This window comes from Cervus canadensis, chromosome 31 (assembly GCF_019320065.1).
Source record: "Cervus canadensis isolate Bull #8, Minnesota chromosome 31, ASM1932006v1, whole genome shotgun sequence".
Classification (NCBI taxonomy): Eukaryota; Metazoa; Chordata; class Mammalia; order Artiodactyla; family Cervidae; genus Cervus; species Cervus canadensis.
Window position 1 is genome coordinate 15,845,911 of NC_057416.1, and position 22,217 is coordinate 15,868,127.

General features: G+C 38.8%; 1 long non-coding RNA gene across 1 annotated transcript in view; it reads right to left on the bottom strand.

Moving 5' to 3' along the window:
• LOC122432583 overlaps positions 1–22,217 on the bottom strand; it is a 156,147-nt gene that overhangs the window by 18,253 nt on the left and 115,677 nt on the right. Inside the window, exon 4 of the long non-coding RNA XR_006266883.1 lies at positions 10,323–10,393. This is a non-coding gene — a long non-coding RNA (uncharacterized LOC122432583). The remainder of the gene's footprint in view (positions 1–10,322; positions 10,394–22,217) is intronic.

Consider the following 22,217-nt stretch of genomic DNA (forward strand, 5'->3'; position numbering starts at 1 on the left):
GTGACCATTTTTATTATCACAATTTTATGTGGACATTCACACTAGTTACCATGTACTTAGATTGCCTGAACACAACAACTTAAATCTCTTAAAAATTTGAAGTTTATGTTTATTGTTTTTAAACATTATGTTTAAATGTTAAGCATGGAGCATATGTCCACCTCAAACTTTCCACCTTCAATTTTTCAGTATTTTATTGCCCTCTTGATATTCTGGTACCTATGGTGAGCAGTAAGAGCAGGTAAATACATTGGTTGTTTGCTTTCATAAATAACTAATTAAAAATGATTTGAGAAAATTAAGATAGATGTGCACATTCAAAGCATCCTTAATGAGACGGAGACCTTAAAGTAAACTGACCCTAAGAGTCCCTTATATGCAGACAGTTGGGAATCTAATGAGAATATTGAAAAGACTTTAGCTAAGCTGTAATCATATTCTCTATTTTGGATGCTGGCAATTTATGTTGAAGTAAAGTCCTGAACTTTTGTTTGTGGGGGGTTTTGATTACTGATTCAACCTCCTTACTAGCGATTACTTGATTCATATTTTCTATTTCTTTCTGATTCAGTCTTCGAAGATTGTATGTTTCTAAGAACTTACTAATTTCTTCTAGGTTGTCCAATGTACAATGTTGTCTTGGTGTATAATGGTTTACTGTGGTCTCTTATGGTCCTTTGTATTTCTTTGATACAGTTGTAATTCTCTTTCTTTTCTGGTTTTTTTTGAGTACTCTCTCTTTCTTCTTTTTAACAATTCTAGCTAAAGGTTGGTCAATTTTGCTTTTTCAAAGAACCAGCTCTCAGTTTCATTGATCTTTTCTATTGTCCTTTTAGTTTCATTTATTTCTGCTCTGATTTTTATTATTTCCTTCTTTCTACTAACTCCGGGCTTCATTCATTCTTCACAGAAGTGGTCCCATTTTCTTTGCACTCACAGTGTAATTTCTGTGGAAAGCACATTCACTATTTCAGATCATTAAGTAAATTTCTGCTTCAGTGCGTCGTGGCATAATTTATTCTTGAAGAAAATTTGGTTTAGTGTTTTTGAACTTTTGTCTTTTAAGAATATCTACATACAGTCTAAAATTTTAGTGTATCTATATGTATCTTGAGCATAAATGAAGTATTGCATTGAAACCATTAATTCAAATACTCTCATCACTCAAAAAAGCTCTTGAAATTGCACCTGGTCACAAAGTATTCCCCAGACAACTGTAGGTGAGGAGTATTTGTTTCCTCTTATACTATTTGTACCTGAATTATTCATGAGTCTTCATTTTTACCTTCGAAAGACTTATTAGACTGCTTGCCTGTTTCTTGGCTAACTGGTTTGAAGTCCCTTTGTCTAAGGACATAAATATTTCTTTTATGTTTGAGACAATGCTTCCTTAAATTATACATCTTTACAGAACAAACCTTTTCCTGACATATTTAACTTGATCCCTTAAGAACTTCCTGGTGAGAATTTATAGAGATGAGCATTAAATGCAAGTTTGAGGTCAGTCACTTTTTCTGAAAGGCAGGCAGGTCGGTATCGAGTCCCCAGCCTTTTCAATATTTCTTTTAATTACCTTGAAAGTAAACACACTTCCCTTTTGAGTTGTGTTTCTTCAATTAATAAGATAACAGAGTAGTGTTTACAGGACATTAGCTGTTCCCTCAGTGATAGCAAGCCAAGTGCAGAAGCTACGTCTGTAATTGGTTTCCTGATACAGCCTTTGCAAACACAAGTAAGAGTGGAGTTCATGGAAGGGATAAATGGATTTAGTTACCTTCACACACTGCCTTCAAAGAGTGGTTTAATTATGTTTCCTTACAGCAGCTTCCCTTCCCCCAACCATTAGAGCTTTCTGATTTATGACACAGTAGTTGTAGCATTCCCAGTAAAGACAGGAGTTTCTCTTGTCAGAAAGTGTAGCTCCATGGTGATACTGCTCTGAGAAAATAAATGAGGTTCTAATAGTCCCGGATTATTACCCAAGGCAGGGTCAAGGAAATAACTTTTACTTTTTTTATTAACCACACATACCAATACAATTCTAAATTACTAATTTGTATGATTTATGCTTATACATATATACGTACATTTATAAATGAGTCAAAGAGACATCTAAAGAAATGCTTCCTAGTAATATTACTTTTCTACAGCATCTAAACCACTTGAAAACTCTACAATTTGCTATAGTTAGGCATATATGTTACTTATGTAGGTCAAAATAACACCCGAAGGGCCCAAGGGACATTTGTTCCTACTAACACTGCACACTTTTTTCTTAATCAGTGTCAAGATGTTTCTTCCTTGTTCTTACAAAAGAAAATTCATTTGCAACGCAATGGTACTATTTTCTGACTAGACTGTGTGTCGGAACCTTCTCATAAGTGGATTGCTACCAATAAATAATTAAATAATCACATTCTACAGGCTCTTATACTTTAATGATTTCAATTGTTTTGAAATGTGTCTCACATTTTGTATCTTATAGGTATTACTACAACTTGAGGTAAATAGCAATAACAGTGCTTGTGAGAGACCTTGTTGAATAAAGCAAAGTCTGTTTCCAATGAGCTCATGGTACAGAAAGTGAAACCAACAAGAGAGCGGGTCATAGCATCACAATATAATCACTGCAGGCACAGTTATCATAATACATCCAAAGCAAGTATGAGTGTTTCTATGAATAATGTTTAAACCAAGGCTTTCATGTACCTCTCACCTTATTGTGAACTCCCTAAGCTTAGTCACTGGTCACAGATAACACTGGTAAGAGTTTTAAATCTCCAAAATCCATTATGGATAAAGAATATGTGGTATCTATATTCAATGGGATATTACTCAGCCATTGAAAAGAATGAAATAATGCCATTCCAGCAACATGTATGGACTGACACATTGTCATACTGAGTGAAGTAAGTCAGAGAAAGAGAAATATCATATGACAGCCTTTATAGGTAGAATCTAAAAAGAAATGATCCAAATGAACTTACTTACAAAACAGAAAGAGACTCAAAGACTCAAAGAATGAACTTATGATTGCCAGTGGGGAAGGGACAGTTAGGGAGCTTGGGATGAACATGTACACACACATCCATTACTTAAAACGGATGACCAACAAGGACCCACTGTATAGCACAGGGGACTCAGCTAAGTGTTGGGTGGCAGCCTGGATGGGAGGGGGTTTGGAGTGGGAATCTGTGCTGTCTGTGCTTAGTCGCTCAGTCGTGTCTGCCTCTTTGTGACCCCATGGACCATAGCCCGCCAGGCTCCTCTGTCCACGGGGATTCTCCAGGCAAGAATCCTGGAGTGGGTAGCCTTTTCCTCCTCCAGGGGAACTTCCAACCCAGGAATCAAACGGGGGTCTCCTGCACTGCAGGCCGACTCTTTACCAGCTGAGCTACCAGGGAAGGAACTGGGGTAGGATGGATACGTACATATGCGTGACTGAGTCCCTCTGCTGTTCACCAGAAACTGTCACAACACTGTTAATCAGCGATATTCCAATACAAAATGAAACATTTTTTTAAAAAAGAAAAAAGTCTTTAGGATGATTCAGGAGCCACATCAAAGAACCAGGCTCCTAAAATGACTCTTGGTACTTCTGTATTCAGAAAAGCACCAGTGAGTGCATGATCAAATAACAGTCACCCTCAGGAAGCTACAGAGAATGACCAGATGCCGCCTTCCAGTGGAGTGACTATAAAGAGTGAAGATGAGATTTTGGCCTCTGTTGGGGAAGAGGGCAGTCTAAAAACCCTTCAAATGTGCCTCCCTCATACACATTTCCCATTTAAGTTTGTGAATAGCTTTGAGTCATGCAGGTAAGACCTAAGCAAAAGACAGGTTTAATTAAAATTTTTAAATCTAATTACCTCTGTTACTCATCATTACAAATCGTAGGGCAAGGTATTTAATCTGAAATATTTCTTTAGTGTGCACTGCAGAAGTTGAGAAAATACTCCCTAGACTTAATTCAGATAACTCAACATGCTGAAATTCTTATCATATAGTTCTGTCCTTTGCAACTGACCATCACTCTGTGTGAATCCAGGTTCCTACCAGTATTATTAAAAATGGACAAGAAGCAGAAGTCACTCAAATGTCCATCAATGGAGAAATACAAACACAAAATGTACATATACACAATGGAATATTGTTCAGTTTAAAAAATGAAGGAAATTTTGATACATGCTATACCACAGGTGAATCTGGAGGATAATATGCTAAGTGAAATAAGACAGTCACAAAAAATACCGTACATTTTCACTTGTTATGATGAAGTATCTAAAGTAATCAAATTCACAGAAATAGAAAAATACAATGGTGGCCAGTAGGGGCTGCCAGGGAGAGGAAAAGAGGAACTGTTTAATGGGTACAGAAGTTCAGCTGAGTCACTGGAAAAGACCCTGATGCTGGGAAAGATTGAAAGCAAAGGGAGAAGGGGGCAGCAGAGGATGAGATGACTGGATAGCATCGCTGACTCAGTGGGCATGAACTTGGGCAAAATCCGGGAGACAGTGAGGAACAGGTAGATCTGGCATTCTGGAGTCCATGGGGTCGCAAAGAGTCAGACATGACTTAGTGACTGAACAATAATAGCAAAGAGTTTAGATTTCCAAGATGAAAATGTTCTGGAAATCTGTTTTATAACCATGTGAATGTACTAAACATTACTGAACTGTATACACTTATAAACAATAATGATGGTAAAATTTATGTGTTTTTTACCACAATAAAAAAGCAGATCATAAATCTACTGTTTTTACATTTTAAAACACGATTATATAATATCGGATACCTTGACTAGTGAAATCCAGAATATATGTAGACGGACTTTGTGAGAATTATACCAGTACACTGTACCAAGCAGTGCATGGCAATTTAAAAAAACAACACACAGAAGAGGCAATGTTATCAGACTACATATCATCAAGTAATACTGACCTAGAAAATGACTTGGATGGACTCAAGATTTCCTCTCTCATGTATTCTATCATAACATATTTGAAACCTCTTTATGAACGAAGTATAAACTCATTAAGGAATATAATGAATCTGTTGTTTGATAAATCAGATTTCATAATTAAATTCAGGAGGAAAAGAAAGAACAGAATAAAAGCGGGAGGGAGGGTAATAAAGCCTCAAAGCCAAATATTTGGAAAGAAAAACTTAAAACTATTTCTGCAGAGCACTGTCATCTGAAAGACCCACATGGCAAATGACATGGAACTTTAAAAAGATTAGGAAGAAGACAAACTTCCTGAAATCTAAGTTACAGTTCTAGAAGCTCAGATATTTCATTTTTTATAAAAGAGAACCAGACTTACTCGTCCTGCATTTTCCCCAGAGGCTTATTCAGCTTTGGAGGAGAGCTATGTTATGTGCTTAAAATGATCAGTATGAATATTGACTTCCAGAAAGGCGAGAAGTTTGAGATGAAATAGGGAAAGAGCTGCATGCTTCGCACAGCACAGCATTATATTTGCTGCCATGTGTGTGTGAGATATGTTTGGTGCAAAATGCAAGTCACCAAAGTGAAATCTGGGAAAATGCCTCAAGTCTGTTAGAGACGTGTGCTTAGGGTACCTGCTGGAAGCATTTAGGTTTGAGAAGGAAGTGAGAATTAAGAGAGCTACTCTGACAATGGTGTCTGCATGGATCAAATTTAGGCAAGGTTAGTTCTACCAGAGACCAATCTATTCATAGAACTGCTTAGAAACTCTGAAACAATTCTCCTTTATGTAGTCGTTCTCCCCCAAAAAGCAAAGAAAATGGCTAAGAAAAAAGATTGCTGATAATAAACTGCTTTCTGCACCACAGAAAGCATGTCTTTAGCCTTCATAGAAGGTTATAAAGTTATACCTTGGTGGGGTTGGGGGGGCAGGATAAATGAAAATGTGGAGATAGTAAACGCCTTTCTTGAATGTGTGATCTATAGAAGCATCCTTTGGCTCTATGTATTTCTCTTCTTTTTATCTATTAAATAGTTTCTTTACACTTTCTGTTTAAAACTAAAAATGGTTGTTCTTTTTTTTCCTGGTAAAAAAAAACTCAGCAAATGATTGGTTGTATTTTTTGTTTTGATGTGAAGACTTGTCATGACGAGATGACACAACAAAGCAGCTACTTCACATTCTGATATTAAAGACTTAAACATTTGCTTTCTGTTGCCAAAAAGACACACAGAACCATAAAAGCAGACCATGACTTTTACAATTATGACTTGAATAATGGTAGGAGTGTGAGAATATCTGAAGATATTTTTTTTTTAATCTGCTCTTTGTGAAGCAGGTAGAGACCTCTAGTGAATTTAACCTGAATTTATTATGCTTTTTACTTGATCACATTGTTTGGAAATATAAGTTGTTTTTCAAGTAGCACTCAGCAAACATATGTTAAAAATTCAGTTCTACTAAAAGGACCTACTGTATAGCACAGGGAACTCTGCTCAATGTTATGTGGTAGCCTGGATGGGAAGGAGGCTTGGGGGAGAATGGATACATACATAGTAAGGCTGAGTCCCTTAGCTGTTTACCTGAAACTATCATGACATTATTAATCCGATATACCTCAATATAAAATAAAAAGTGCAAAAGAAAAAACAATCCTTTCCCTAAACTAGTGTGTTATAATCCTATTTGAGTATGAGTTTCTGTGAAACATATAAATGGCAAAATGCAACATTATGGCAGATTATTTGTGGTTATTGTGGAGGGTAAACCATCTACTTTGTGGAGTTCACATGGTTTTTATATGCAACTGTAATAAACTATACCAAATCAACAACGAGAACAAAATTCAATTCTAAATATCTGTTGAAAACTGGATTTCTACCGAAGGATGCTTTCCTTTTAGAATTTTATTCATCTTTCTCTCCCTCCTTTTTTTCCAATTGCTGAAAAGTTACCCCTGACGTCCAGGACATTTTCTAGTGTCCTTTCTAGGAATTACAGAAGTGGAAGAATTCATTTACTTCTGTCCCATACATGCTAGCATAAACCTTGGTGTGTCTCTACTCAGGAGTGAGCCCTCCTGCTCAGAGTACGCGCATCTCCGTGTGTTCTGGGGAGCAACCGACAGCTGGACTGAAGAGCGAAAGAGTAGCAATAACAGTAAGGCGTTATTACTATCGTATTTGCAACTTTTTGGTATTTTCTGTTGTGTGACTTTTTATTCTGCCAACAACTGTGTGAATTAGGCTGGGCATATGGTGAACATCAAAATGTTTAAATGCCTTAGGTGGCACACATATGTAGTCATTGGGAAGATGGGATTTCTAGATCTGATGAGAATATGGACTTGGCAGAGCATAGGGAATATGGAGGGGGAGCCGGCACATGCCAGGTAGGCACGCTTGCCTGCACCCGGGCACCTGGACACTCAGGAGATCTCTCAGATAATCTGCAACCTTGCTGGGTCCCTCCTCAACTCAGCTGGGAAGTTGGCATATATCCATCCCTGTGTTTGCACTTCTGCAGTAATTGCATTATTTACCCAGAATTCCTCTTCCTCATTACTTGTCCCCCTTGCACACCCGCGCCGAGGGCATGGACCGGCCCTCCTGAGGCTGGGCCTGGCCACGCGGTTGGCTCTGGAGAGCAGGAGGTGGACGTCAGGGTCCGTGCGCTGCTTCTGCTCCCCGGCCCGGGGAGGCGCTGCCTGCTGTGGCCTCTGCCAACTGTCCCTCCCGTCTGGGAGGGTCTGCTGCTCAGGACAATGGGGATAAATGAGCCTCACTGGATCCACCCTGAAGCTTACAGCCAGCCCGCTGGCCTCAGCCAAGATGGGTTGATTCTCAGATAACCCACAGAAGAGTGTGCGTGAAAAAGGAGTGCTACTGCAGTTCACTAGAGTTGCGGTGGGCTGTACTCTATCGCTAACTGATGTATCCGGTGGACTATCAACAGTTATGAAACATTTTCTAACCCATCTAGGCTCGTGAACCTGGATGTAAAAAGTCTCTTGCCTTCCCTGTTGTTGAGTTATGGTAAATTAAAGCAGGCTTTTGAACTCCCCCAAAATTAGCTCAGTAATATCCTTTGCTACCTAATCAACAGTGATGTTAAGATCCTGTGGTCATAAATCACCATTTTCTGCTGACCTTCACTATTCATCTTTATAAAACAGAGAAGGCAATACTTCTTAAATCTACCTTTTGGAGTTCATTTATTCATTTGCTAGCTTAGTCAATTAACAGTTATTGAGAACCTATTATTTTTCTAGAATATACAGTGGTGAATATGATAAAGTCCTTAATGACAAAGGTCTCTGACCTACTAGGTACTATAGAAAAAATGTTACTTTCCCATATAATCAACACAGTAATGAAGTTAAGTTCTTAATAATATAGGTATACAGTGGAGAATATGTCAAGCAGAAGACAATCTTTGAGTTGAACCTTAAAGAATTAGGGGAAGGGGAGGGAGCCAAGGTTATGTTCGCACAGGCAGAAAAAAATAATAGCTTTATACTGGATAAAGCTGTGAAAACAAACTAAACTAAGCAATCAAAGTTAATATAACCAATAATGGCACAAATGACTTCTTCCACCTCCGCATCTGAGGCACTGAGAACAACTAGAATTACTTATATGGCATTTTTGACTAAAAGTGCTTAGCCTGACCCTAATCAAGAGGGAAAAGAAGACAGATCTCAGTTGACAGACAGTCCACAAAAATAACTGGCCTGTGCTCTTCAAAAGTGTCAGTGTCACAGAAAACAAAGGAATGTTTATTGAGGAAGTGCTCCGGATTAAAGGAGATTGAAATCATGACAACTGAGTACATTTGCTGTATAGGATACTATTGAGATAACTGGCAAAATCTGAGTAAATTATACAGAGTGTCTCATAATATCATGTCATTGCTAATTTCCTGATTTTTAAAGTTGTATTGGAGTTGCAAAAAGCCATGTCTTTGCTCTGAAGTAAACACTAAAGTATTTAGAAGAAAACAGCTAAACAAATGTGCATGAATGTGTGGGATGGGTAAAGTAAATGTGGTAAAATATGAATATTTGAGTAATCTGCATAAATGGCATATGGGAATTTTTCTTACAACTTTTATGAGAGCCTGAAGTTATGTCAAAATAAAGCAAAGCAAAACAAGGCCAAAGAATGAGAGAAAGGATTGAGCCTGTGTACAGAGATGACAGAATTAACAGTACTGAAGAGTACAACTCAAGTCATGGGTACCTGCCAAAGCTTGGATGACCAAAGGGTCTTTTATCTGCATTGCAGATGCAGCATTTATCACTGTAGAGGTAGAATACTAACTTTCCTGCCTAAGAACAAAACCCATAAAACCTGAATAAGCTCTTTGGACTGTACAATGTCAGCTTCCTGATTGTGATATTGTACTATAATGATGTCAGATGTTACCACTGGTGGAGGCTGAATGAAAAGTATCTGACACCTCCCATACATATTTTTTTGCAATTCCCTGTAAATGTGTAATTATTTCAAAGTAAAATTTAAAAACTGTCTTTGTAAACTTTAGCCAAAGAAAGAACAAATCTCATATACTTTTTCAACCTCATACTAATATGAATAACTTCATGTGCTGAGATTTTTATCTCTAAACAAGACTCAGAATTTTAAAATTTATGCTAATAAACAATTTTAGCAGTTTTCAAATTTAGTATAAATTTCCAAAAGCCATTTCTCTAATATTCCCTTTTAAGGTGCCAAGATTCTCTCCTTGACCAAACTCTAACCAGGGTCCACTGAACTCTCTTTTTAACTAGGCCTCCAGCCTGACCTTCAGAGACCTGAACAAACACTAACATAGTTTCTAGCAGCTCAAGGCTGCATCCCTGGGAAGACTTTAGCCACCCCTAAAGCACTTGCCTGAGAAAATTCAATGCTGCCAAAGAAATCCACTGTTTCAGCCAACACCCAGAGATTGGCCTGCGTCTCTCAGTCTCTCTGGGAAAAGTGGAGCTAAACTTCGACTTTTCAACAAGCACCAGTTAGCAAACCCTCATGGATTTCACATGGATCAATCCCTAGGCCTGCTTTTTGTAATATTTCATTTATCAGACTCTGTTCACCAAGCCCCTGATCGCCCCCTCTCTAAACCCACATTTTCTCCCTAAAATGCCCATTCGCCTCTGTACACATCAAAGTTGAGTTCAGTTCATGCTAGACTCTATGGCAAATTATTACAGGTTAAAATCTGTCCTTACCATTTTAACTAGTGTTCCACTGTGTTTATTTTTGGCAAAGGTTAAATTTAATTTTATTTGATCTGCAGCGACAGCAATCAAATTTGCCATAGAGGCATCAATGTTTGAGAAAATCTCAAGCGAAATATATAAAGACTTACTGTTATGGACCATCTCTTGTGTGCACCAGACGTCTGCAACTGTTTTTTCTCATCCGTTGCTCATTAGAGCCCTGTGAAAAGAAAACAAACAACTTAGAATGTGAACTCAGTGTATCTATATCCAGGGCTCTTGTTTGTTTTGTTCTGCTTGTCAGGTTGTGCAATATAAGGCATTGTTAACTTCTAAGGCAGCTCAGTATTACATAAACGAGCAAATTCCAAGCATAATGAAAGATTCTGACTTGATTTTTGATATCTGACTGCTAACAGCTTTTAAGCCTCACCCCTGTCTCCTCCCCTTGTATATCCAGACAAGATGACATAAAAGTCTGGGTGCTTTCTCTCTTGGTACCAAGAGGAAGTTCATGCCACTCAAAAAACCCCCACCCGCAAGGGACTGGCAACCCACTCCAGTATATTTGCCTGGAGAAACCCATGGACAGAGGAGCCAGAGGGGCTACAGTCCATGGGGTCTCAAAGAGTCGGACATGACTGAGCAACGAACACTTCCACTTTCCTGCCATTCCAGCCACCATAGAAAACCCCAGGCCAGGCTTTCTTCTTGCTTTCTCAAGCCTCTCTTTTTTCAGCCCATGTGGGATGTCCTCTCTTGCAAATGTCTTATAAACTGTTCGCACCCTGTTGGTGTGTGGATGGTACCATCAGTCGTAACATCCAAACCAAATTTTTGTAGGGGCGTCATCTTATTCCTTGAGTCGCCATGCAGAATCATTTAAATATTTAAATGTTAAAAAATATTTTAAAAGAGTGTTTTCAGTTCATTTAATATTAAAATCATAAATATAACTTGTCTCTAGGGACTTCCATGGCAGCAGTAGTTAGGGCTCTGTGCTTCTATGGCATGGGGCCTGGGTTTGATCTCTGGTGGGGAAACTAAGATCCCGCATGCCATGTGGCATTGCCAAAAAAATTAATTAAAAAGAAAAATAAAAACTGTATATTATTAAAAAGAAAACTTATGTCTAAAATAGAGTCTACAATTAGTAGATATGTAGTTAATATAAATGTACCAGAAATCACTGAGTATGTTGATGTTGACAGTGTCCATATTGCCCAATAACTGGACAAATTTCAATTTTTGTTCTCAAAGATGCAAAGATTTCTGGTTTGTATAAGTATCTCGGAATGAACTTCATGTGAAAATAACCCATTTACAGAAACACATTCAGTGTGTGTGTTCTCCTGGGGGAATATATATTTCTTTAGGGAGCTTAGCAATGGTTATGAAAACAATATAAAATCTGTCACTATTCCATTATAACCCTATTTTATACCTTCATTCCTAATAAATATTTTGCACTCATTACTAACTTCTGACTTTGGATAAAGAAAACCCGAAATCATGAAATGGTGGTAACAATTTTCAGTTTAAAAAAATTGCTTAATGTTTCTTAGGAATAACATCTCTTCCAAGAAAAAGAATTGAAAAAAAGTTCATTAAAAAAAAAGCTAAAAGTACATAGTGTCAGAAAAACAATTCTTTCACATTCTATTACAGAAAGACAAATAAACTTTTATACAGTCCTTGTCTTGGCATTCTCATAAATGCACATTTTTTAATGATCACGTTGAATGAGAAATTTAGTAGAAAGTAAAATTTTATACAGAAAGTTAGTTTCACATTTCAGTATTAACAGAAGTCTTGTAATAAATTCTCAGACCACATTCAAATAGGAATTCCCATAAAAGGAAATACCACTGTTCAGAAGTAGTGTAAGAGCCATTTGCTGTAATTTTCCCCCTCATAATAGGAGACAGTTTGACTACCTGTTCTTTATACACACGATGCAACAAATATGGATACTCTTCTGTTCAAGCATAGTATGGAAAAGCCCTCAATGAATGTCCCACTTAGTATGAGTATTTAAATTACTATCTGCTAGTATATTTTTGAAGATTCAGCCACAGTATCTATATTAAACAATCTAAACAAATTCTATTCTCTCCTCTGAGAATTTATGTTATAAATCAGATCATATTCAAACACATGAGTGGGGTAAAACAGTGCGAAAATAGCCAGAAAACATGTGTAAATGCTGTTCATGAGGGTGGAAAGTTTTAATGCTTTACTTCATTGCTGGACAGTGCAGCGTCCAACAGGCCACTATTATTTATATGCAGCTATAAAGTAAATCAAGCAAAGTGCACCAAGGGAAATAGAAATACTATATATGAAGCCACTGAGGAGCCATGAATAATTTCCATTTACTCATTCAAAATTTTATCAAGTAATTATTATCCATGTTTTAGATGTTTGAGAACAAAAGGGGTACAACGTACCACAGCTCAAAGAACTAACAGTCTAGGAGACAGAAATCTGAAGGCCTTCTGCAGTGTCACATGATAAGTTCAGTGATGGAACTGTATACCAAATACGGAAGAAATAGTTCACTTTGCTCTAATGGTTTAATAAAGAAACTGAGGAAGATTCTAAAGCTTGTGATGCAAGAAAGGGAGTCACGGAAGAGGGGAGAGGGGGTGAGACATGATCGAGAGGGAACGGCATGTTGAGAAATCAAAATATGGAAGCTCATGATAAGACTCTGGATGATGTGATGAGCACACACTCTTGGCAGTGACCGCTGAGAGCTGAGACTGCCAACAATGGGGGAGACCTTCTAAGAAGGATAGACCTGGAGGTCACATTTCCTACATAAGCATGGGGTGGGGGAGGACATATGAGTCAGGGTTTGGTGCCAGAACTAGAGAGAACTCCAGGCATCTTAAGCAGAAAGGTATTCAATACAGTAAGTTAGATATTTGCAAGATCTGTAGAAGGTGCAAGGAGTTTAATCTCTCGGAATTATCCACAAAACGACACAGAACAGAAAACAGAACTACTGTCTCTGAGGCCACACACTGGAGTCTTGCTGGAAATAAGAAGCTAAAACTGAGTCCTCTGCCACCACTTGTCTTAACAGCCGAGAATCCTTGTAATAGCCACTGTCTGGTGCTGGAGGAACTCAGTATTTCCATGAACTTGCTTGCCAGCAGCACCATCCAAAACCTTCAGGAAGATGGGACTCTGCTCATTCCTGTCTTCCTAATTTCTCACGATTGCATCCATCCACAATCCTAGCATTAAAGGAGTCTGAAGAGTGTGCCTGTTAACTCGGCAACCTTCCCAGATACAGACCAGGTATAACGGAGTTTGAGCAAACCAACAAGAGTATCCAGCCAAAGGCTATTAAGAATTGTATGCAAAAACCTTAGATATTTAAATTTTTTATTATCTCTTGTCAATGTAAAAGTACTGACATCCTAACAAGGGCACAAATTAAAATAGAAAAGTTTTACAAGTATATTTCAGATTTGAGGGGTTATTTACATATGGGAATTGGTTGCTATGACAAAGAAGGGAAATTTATATCTTATATTTAATTGGGAAGCCTTGGGGCTTCCCAGGTGGCTCAGTGGTAAAGAATCTGCCTGCCAATGCAGGAGATGCAGGAGACATGGATTTGATCCCTGCATTGGGAAGATGCCCTGGAAGAGGGCATGGCAAGCCACTCCAGTACTCTTGCCTGGGAAATCCCGCGGACAGAGGAGCCTGGCAGGCTACAGTCCATGGGTCACAAAGAGTTGGACACGACTGAGCATGCATGCAAGAAAGGAGATTCTGAGAGTTCTAAAAAGAAGATCCTTGGAAAACAAAGAAGAATAATTATTTTTAGCCCTGGAGAAAAGTAGAAAGGAAAGGAGCTGAAATGCAGAATGAAGAATTAAGGGAGTCATAAGAATACACTTGGCTGGCTTGAAAAGGCAAAAGAAGGGAGGGTAACTGCCTCTCCAGCAGATGTTCCATCCTAGGAGGGAGCTGGTGTTTATGCCTCACACAGGTTAAATACTTAAAGTGGTCGATGAGGATATATCCCCACATAGGACATCTCCCAGGACCACGGGAACCGGGATATGGAAACAGTGTCAGCACCATTTGTAGAGAAAAGGTGTCAGTGGGAATGGAATGGTCAGCCTAGAAAAGAAGTAGCAAATGCCTCTGTGTGAACTGAGCCCTGGGTAAGCAGAAGGGGATCCAGGGAACTCGCTAGAGAAGATTTCTCTCCATGCAGAGGGAACATTACAGGCAACTTGCCCAACACCTTGACTTCATTCACACACATCACTTACTGCCCCTTGCTCTAATCTGTAAGCCACTAAGCCATCTTTGGGGAAAAAACAAAAACAAAAAACTGATCTTCCGGTACTTTAATACCAGGATGGGAAGGCAGTGAGAAGAGGAAATCCCCTATTATGAACATACCTTTTGCTTTCTACAAAACTTTGTTATTGTTGTTCAGTCGCTCAGTTGACTCTTTGCAACCCCATGGACTGCAGCCTGAGGCCAATGCCTAAGGAGCTCTCATTTATGGATACACAACGTTCAAGTGTCCAGAAGGGAGAGGCTGAGAGTCAGATACTGGAGAGCAAGGATTAAATCTTGAGAGTCTAATGTCCTGCAAACAGCTCTATCTGCATCTCCCACAACTCTGAAGGAAGCCAAGGAGGTTCAGAGATACTGCGGTTTCTCTGATGTCATAGTTAAATTATTCTGCCATATGTTCTACAAAGTAGGATTTACCCATGTCTTTGATAGGAAGGAAAGTCTGGCAAGTGTCTATTGAAATAGAAAGTGAAATTAGGAGGACTCTCATCTCTCTGTTAGTTTCCTTGTGTAAATCCCAAAGAATGCCCACATGCAAAGGCAGCTATTTTATCCTAAATACCCCATGCTGATCTGATTTTTGCCATCTTAGTCATGCTTCCATACACCTCCACTGGAGTGAAATATGATAGCCAAATACCCACAACGATCTATGAGAGGAGTTTCACATGCATCTGGGTAGTACTGAGTGAAAACAAGCATTGCGTCCTTTGAGTAACTGTCCTGCCTGATGGAGGCAATGCCAAAGTATTCAGTTGCTGCATCAGTGTTTGCTTCTATCAACCACTTCCTTAAAATATGCAAACACTCCCTTGCATCAGGGCTCCTCAACATATTTCATTCATTCTTCATGAATTTCTTCCCAAAAATGTGTGCCGAATTCCTATTGTGGGCAAGGCAATGTGGTGTACAGAAGACCAAATTTGGTATGAAAGACATGCCTTTATGGCTGTGTGTGTGTGACAGTCACATAGTCATGTCCAACTCTTTGAAACACCAAGGACTGGATCCTGCCAGGTTCCTCTGTCCATGGAATTCTCCAGATAAGAATACTGCAGTGGATTGCCATTTCCTTCTCCAGGAGATCTTCCCGATCCAGGGATTAAACCCGGGTCTTCTGGCTTCCCTGGTGTCTCAGACAGTAAAGAATCTGCCTGCAATGGAGACGACCTGGATTTAATCCCTGGGTTGGGAAGATCCCCTAGAGAAGGGAATGGCTACCCATTCTAGTAGAATTGTCTGGAGAATTCCATGGACAGAGGAGTCTGACAGGCTGCAGTTCATGGGTCACAGAGAGTCAGACATGGCTGAGCGACTTTCACTTTCACTCCTGCATTGCAGGCAGATTCTTTACCATCTGGGCCAGCTAGGGAAGAGAAATAAGGAAGGCATAAAATAGTTGTTAGATGAGGAGGATAACGAATGATAAACATCACAATGAAAATGCAGAAGGAACTGATACTTCCACTTAGAAAAATGAAGAGATCTTGCATATCGTTGAAACCATGAGGATTTGTTGTTGTTCAGTCATGTCTGACTCCTTGCAACCCCGTGGAATGCAGCACATCAGACTTCCCTGTCCTTCACCATCTCCTGGAGCTTGCTCAAACTCATGTCCATTGAGCCAGTGATGCCATCCAACCATCTCATCCTCTGTCATCCCCTTCTCCTCCTGCCTTCAATCTTTCCTAGTATCAGAGTCTTTTCTAATGACTTGGCTCTTCACATCAAGTGGGCAAAGTATTGGAGCTTCAGTTTCAGCAAAAGTCCTTCCAATGATTATTCAGGACTGATTTCCTTCAGGATTGATTGGTTCGATCTCCTTGCTGTCCAAGGGACTCTCAAAGTCTTCTCCAACACCACAGTTCAAATGTATCAATTCTCTGGGGCCCAGCCTTCTTTGTGGTCCAACTCTCACATCCATACATGACTACTGGAAAAACCATAGCTTTGACTAAACAGACTTTGTTGGCAAAGTAATGTCTCTGCTTTTTAACATGCTGTCCAGGTTTGTCACAGCTTTTCTTCCAAGGAGCAAGCGTCTTTTATGAGAATGGGCAACATTTAAACAGGCACAAGTATAAGACTTTGCAGATTCAAGAGGAACATGGGTCTTTGTGGGGATGAGTGAATCACTCATTTGACTGGTGGGTAGGATGCAGGAAAAAGCAATCGTGAAGCCTTTTGGAATGTTTGCAGGTAGGTTTGTTTGTTGCTGTTAGGTGCCCAGAGTGAACGATCGTGTGGCATCATTTAATGATGCTTCAATGATACCTTTGACAATAGCCAAGCACAAAACCTTTCAACATAAGCCAGGTAATCTGACTTAGTGTTAGAACTATTTCAGAGCCAAATTCCTATGCCAGTGTGCGGTGCTGCCATACTGCGCTGGGGTGAGAATTTGGGCCAACAAGAGTCTAGCTTTCTCAAATCACAACCACCTTTGCATAGTGTCACAGCATCCTGGGCTGAAACAGCCTCAGAGAGGATAAGACAGCAAATAAAAGCAAGGCCTTTAAAGTCAGACTGCTTATATTTCAGGTCTGGTTCAACTCACTGGATGTGTGGTCCTGAATAAGTCACCTACTTTCCCCATTAATCTTAGATTAAAACAAAGACAACTGTACCTTATTCAGGAGATCATTATGAGAAATAAATGAATCAACAGACAAAAAGCAGCTGGTACAGAGAAAGAGGTCAGTGAATGCTAGCTATGATCATGGTGTTCATGGTTTGGCAGACACTTCAAATAAAAATGGGACTGCAGAGGCAGCTGGACCAACTTGGCGATTCCTAATATCAGATGAAATCTTCTAAATTTGTCTTATTTCCAGGAGCTGCACTTAGATTAAATGCTGTCTCCTGAAGCTCTGAACATCACTTCTCTGGTTACCATGATGCTCCAGGTAGTTTTGAAGCCAAACGTGGAAAAAAGATTCAGTGTCCACAAGGTATGTACACTAATGATGAGCATAGTATCGGTGCAAAGTTCAGAGGCCATAGTGGGGGCTCCGTTTCCTTGTTTTACTTAAGACATCAACAGACATTTTTTTCTTGTATGATAGCAAATGTCTTAGGTATTCTTGAAATTTACATTTAAAACCTGCCTTGACTGCCCCCCCACCCAAGCCATACACATACACTAAAAATAAGAGCGTACATCCTCTTATTTTGGTATATCCATACAATGAAATTCTATGTAGCAAATTCAGCTGGCTAGCTTAGTTGGTTAGAGTGTAGTACTAGTAACGCCAAGGTCATGGGTTTGATTCCCATATGGGCCAGTCTGTATGGTGAAGTTGAATCTCTTTTGGGACTTTCCAGGTGGCTCGGTGGTGAAGAATCTGCCTGCCAATGGAGTAGACGCAGATTTGATCCCTGGGTTGCACAGATCCCTTGGAGATGGAAATGGCAACCCACTACAGTATTCTTGCCTGGAAAATCCCATGGATACAGGAGCCTGAGGGGCTACAGTCCATGGGGTTGCAAAGAGTTGGACGTGACTTAGCAGCTAAACAACACTTTTTAATTAGCTGCTTAGAATTTCGTTTTATGTATATACCATAATTTAACAACTTTTTCTGTTCTTTGACATCTGATTTATTTCCAGTCTTCTGCTTATGCAAAAAAAAAAAAAAAAAAAATGAGTTGGGTATTAGACTTCATAGAAAAGCATCTTCGTGTTTAACTTACATGACTAGGACTTGAGACACAGGCAAGTAAGACCTTTGCAGCTAATATTTTATTCCTTGTGCAGTGCTTTTTGAAAAGACTTAGATTTTCTGGTTTTAGATGAAAGATACTATTATTTGCTATTTATCTTTATCTTTAAGTGAAGTTCTAATGAACTGTATGTGGAGTAAATAAGTAATCTGAAGGTGAAGGAGCATCTGCAACAAGGTTCCTGGTATTTTCGTAAAGTTAAATACTTATAACACATGCTCTTACCCCTCTGTTTTTTTAACTGCAGCTTTTGCACAGGGAAGAGAAGGGAGTCCCAATCAAATCCTTCACCTTTTCTCCTCTTGGAGTTCAATGTTCAGCCATTTGGACCCACAGAGAAAAACTGGGAACAGGGACAATGATTCTTAATGTGTTCTCTTGTCCCCAAATTAGGAGATTTAATAAAATCCCTTCTATCCTTTGTTTACCTGTCATGTTAAACCACTGCAATATTTCGTCTCCATGATTACAGAACTGAGAATTATGGAACACAGTAGCAGGCTTGGTAATGTTTAAGCTGAAAAATGTATTACATAGGAAGTACAGCTAAAATTTTATAACTATAGATGGAATATAAAATTGCAAATCACTATGGTGTACACCTGAAACATATACTGTACATCAACTCAATTTAAAAAAAAGTTTTAAAAAATGTATTATGTGGATAAGCAAGGAAAAGTTCCTTCTTCTAAGTTGCCAAGAAACCACACTGTATAGAGCTCAAAGACATCAGATTTTTCAACGTCCTATTCAGTAACTTAAGAACTTTGACATTTTTGGAAAGTATGGACATCTAATATGTCAATGGACTCCCCAATCCTTTTAAAGTGTTTTAAGTGCAAACCTATCAGCTCTATGTTTTCTTTAGCTAAATTCCCCATGACAGAGATTCCTTATTTTTTCATCACATACCTGTTCAAGTCATATCATTCTTTTCCTTGGAAATCAAAGAATGCTAGAGTGAAAGGTCCTATCCCATCCAGTATTTTGGTAAGACTCATCTTAAAATGGGAAAGTGGGCACTAAACATATTAAAATTTTAAAGGAACATTTAACTGGGCTGCAAGTCTATGAGAGTAAGAATTTGTCTTATTCATCAGTGAATCCCCAGTGATACAATGTTGGGAATATAATACACAAATAATACTTGAAGAATGTAGATGTCTCTGTCCAAAGTCAGTCAGAGTCAGAGTTGGCAGCACAATCAGGATGAGCCTGGCACCTGCTCACCACCAGCCAGGCAGTCTGCCACTGATTTCTCCCTTCCTGGTCGTCTTTTACTTGAAGGGAAAAAGAATCTTTTTTTTTGCCCCCATATTAAAAAAAATATTTTAAACATCTTTACAAATATTAGCTAAAATATTCTACTTGAAATTCGGTTTCCTTTAGACTCCCAAGTAGACATCACCAGGATAGTAAACACAAGTATCCCAATTATAATAAATGATTAACAAAGAACTTAAAAATCAGGAGGGAATTAAACAAACAAATACAACAACTCTGCCATAGATTTTAGAGAAAGGGAGAGAAAGGGGAAAACAAAGAATGAAAACAAAGTTAAAAAGAAAGGAAAGAAGCATAAAATTGTGGTTTCTCCCTAGCTTTGTTTCACTGTGTTGGGTGGCACTGGAAATACACACAGTACTAAGGGCAAAACCAAACATTGCCAAGCCTCTACACTGACGTGAAGACAAATCCTCCCCAGGGGATACAAGGATTCTTGGTAGAAAACACTTAACACAATCTCAGAAAAGAGAAAATTCAAGCTCATTAAGATTCTACTCAGCAGGCTTCCCTGGTGGCTCAGTGGTAAAGAATCTGCCTGTCAATGCAAGGACACAGGTTTGATCCCTGATCTGGGAAGATCCCACACGCCACGGAGCAACTAATCCTGTGTACCACAACTACCAAGCCCACGGCCGCAACCACAGAAGCCTGAACACCCTAGAAGCCGTGCTCCACAGTAACGGAGGCCACGGCAACAGGAAGCCGGCACACTAGCTCTGCCCACATAGCATCAGGACAGAGGAATCCACAGTTCAGAAAGACAAACGGGTTTCTGGAGAAGGGGGTGAGGGTATCAGGATTTCCAGTTTCAGCTCAGACATGTAAAGAGTTGTCACCCTTTGCCCTTATAACAAGAAAAAGTAAGTTAAACAAACTGAAAATTGTTACAACTTAAAATGTACAGCATACCCATTACAGGCAGTTCCTTAAAAGATAGAGTTACTATAGGACCCAGCAATTCTACTCTTTGATCTATACCCAAGAGAAATGAAAACGTGTCCTTACAAATATGTGTACATGATATTCACAGTTGCATTTTCCATCACAGCAAAAAGTGTAAACAACCCAAATTTTCTTTAATTGATCAATGGATCAATAAAAAAGCAGTAAAACCACACAATGGAATTATTTGGCAATAAAAAAGGATGAATTCTGATATATGTTACAACATGATGAACCTTGAAAACATTATGCTAAGTATTAAGCAGTCATAAAAGACCACATAATGTATGATCCTTTTATATAAAGTGTTCAGAATTGGCAAATTCATAGGTAGAAAGTATGGCTAGATTAATAACAGTTGCTTAAGCCTACAGATGTTGACTTGGGGACTTGCCAGGTGGCACTAGTGGTAAAGAACCCTCCTGCCAATGCAGGAGATGCAAGAGACGAGGATTCAATCCCTGGGTCGGGAAGACCCCCTGGAGGAGGGCATGGCGACCCACTCTAGTATTCTTACCTGAAGAATCACATGGACCAGAGAAGCCTGACTACAGCCCATGGGGTCACAAAGAGTCAGACAGGACTGAAGTGATTTAGCACGCATGCAGGGCTACAGAAGACACGATGATTAGGAGAAGGTGTGATAATTAAAGACTACAAGGTTGTCTTTAAAGGGTGATGAAAATGCTCTAAAATTGATTGTGGTGATGAATGTCCAAGGATGTGAGAATACTAAAAACCATCAATTGTACACTTCAGGATGGGTGTATTTTATGGTATGTGAACTATACCTCAATAATGTTATTTTTAAAAAAAAATCAGAAAAATACTTAAAGAAAACAATTCTTTCAAAAGAAATTTCAAAAATTTGGGAAATCATGAATCATATTTTTAAATTAAGAAAATGTAAATTCTTGAAAAAAAATCACATTTATTTCAAAAAAGTCTCAGGTCTGTTTTGCTGGTTTTGAGTAATAAAAATAGACTCCCAAATATTACTTTTCATTTTTACTATTATTTAGCTTTCTCTTTCTTTTTCAATTTTAATTTACCTTTTCATTTGTTGCTGAGAATCACTGAAATTTATTTTGAAGAATAATTTTAGATTTTTTTAGGGTCACAGGATGATTTGAAGAAAAACAAAATAATGCTGTCTTTATTTTGAAATGTAATCCTTCACCATTAACTTCAGAGTAAATATGCATCCAGAATGACTCAACTTTTAAACAACTGCAGATCAAATCCAGGAACTGTATTTGAGCGGAGCCAGATCTCCATTCTGTAGGTCCTCTAAGGCTTTGAATCTACAGCCAGTGGTTACATTTCCTGCTGCTCTCAGCATCTTAAAATGGAAGAATTACCCCCTCATATTTTTCATGACAATTTACCTACCACAAAGCATACTTGTTTGGAGACTTCCTCAGTGACATTTCATAACAGTAAGAGTAAATTACAGATTGCTACTACTAAAACATTTCTTTCCTCTGGGTTAGCCCAACAACTTTGCGACTGTGGCTAGACTTTTTCCTTTTCATTACTTTTTACTTCAACCTAACATCCATGTGAATTACCTGAATTTTTTTCTACTTTTGGAAAAGGTTTGCATGCGGGTGCTTTGCATCCTCCTAGAAGAGTCGGCATCAGGGGTTGGTCTCCTCCCATTCACAGATGGAGACTGTCTTTCATATCATCTGTACTTTATTAGGTCATGTGATGAAAGTTAAGCCAAAGTTGTGGTTGAAGAACAGCCAAAACTTTCT